The following is an 814-nucleotide window of genomic DNA, read 5'->3' as shown; positions in this document are numbered from 1 at the left end:
GGTCACTTGAAACAGTGCATACTGTCGCACTCACTAAAGAGTCATGCTCTTATTTGTCTCATACTGCACCCCACAAGCTAGAGGACCCGGGTAGCTTTTCCGTTCCTTGTAATATAGGTACCTTCTCTATTGAGAAGGCATTATGTGACCTAGGAGCTAGCATTAGCGTCATGCCCTTAAGTCTTACTAGGAAGCTAAAATTGACTAGGTTTGCAGTCATAGACATGACCGTTCAGATGGCTGACCGATCTGCGGTCCAGCCTATAGGAGTCCTAGAAGACATCCCCGTGCAAATAGGGAAGTTTTTCTTCCCTGTAGACTTTGTGGTCTTAGATATGCCTGAGGATGCCCACATACCTATCATTCTAGGTAGACCATTTCTGCACACTGCTGGTGCAGTTATTGATGTTGGTTCTGGGACCCTGACCTTCAAAGTGAGGAAGCACTCTATTGTCTTCGCCCAAACAGCTAGGAAGAAGGATCCCATGTGGCCTGTCACCTGTAACACGGTTTCTGAAAAGAAATCGTACTTTGTGCTTCCTGATATGCCTGTCTCTATTCCTATTCCTGTTATAACACCTCCGCCCCAGACTAAGAGCAAAAAGGAGGAAGATTCTGTTGTTTTAGATATTGCAGGAGCTGGTTTGGGGAAGGAAGAGCCGCAAGTCGCTCCAGCTGTGAAGGAGCCGATCATTCAAAGAGGAGGTCTTGGTTGCCTTAGCTATGGCACAGATGAGGAAGTTGATGACGAGCCGGTCAAAGTGAGAGAGTCTGATTTAGATTCTGACGAGTCCGAAGAGATCATTGACTGGGG

This window comes from Silene latifolia, unplaced genomic scaffold, assembly GCF_048544455.1.
Source record: "Silene latifolia isolate original U9 population unplaced genomic scaffold, ASM4854445v1 scaffold_364, whole genome shotgun sequence".
Taxonomy (NCBI): domain Eukaryota; kingdom Viridiplantae; phylum Streptophyta; class Magnoliopsida; order Caryophyllales; family Caryophyllaceae; genus Silene; species Silene latifolia.
The sequence above is the reverse complement of the archived record's forward strand: the minus strand, read 5'-3'. Positions refer to the sequence as shown.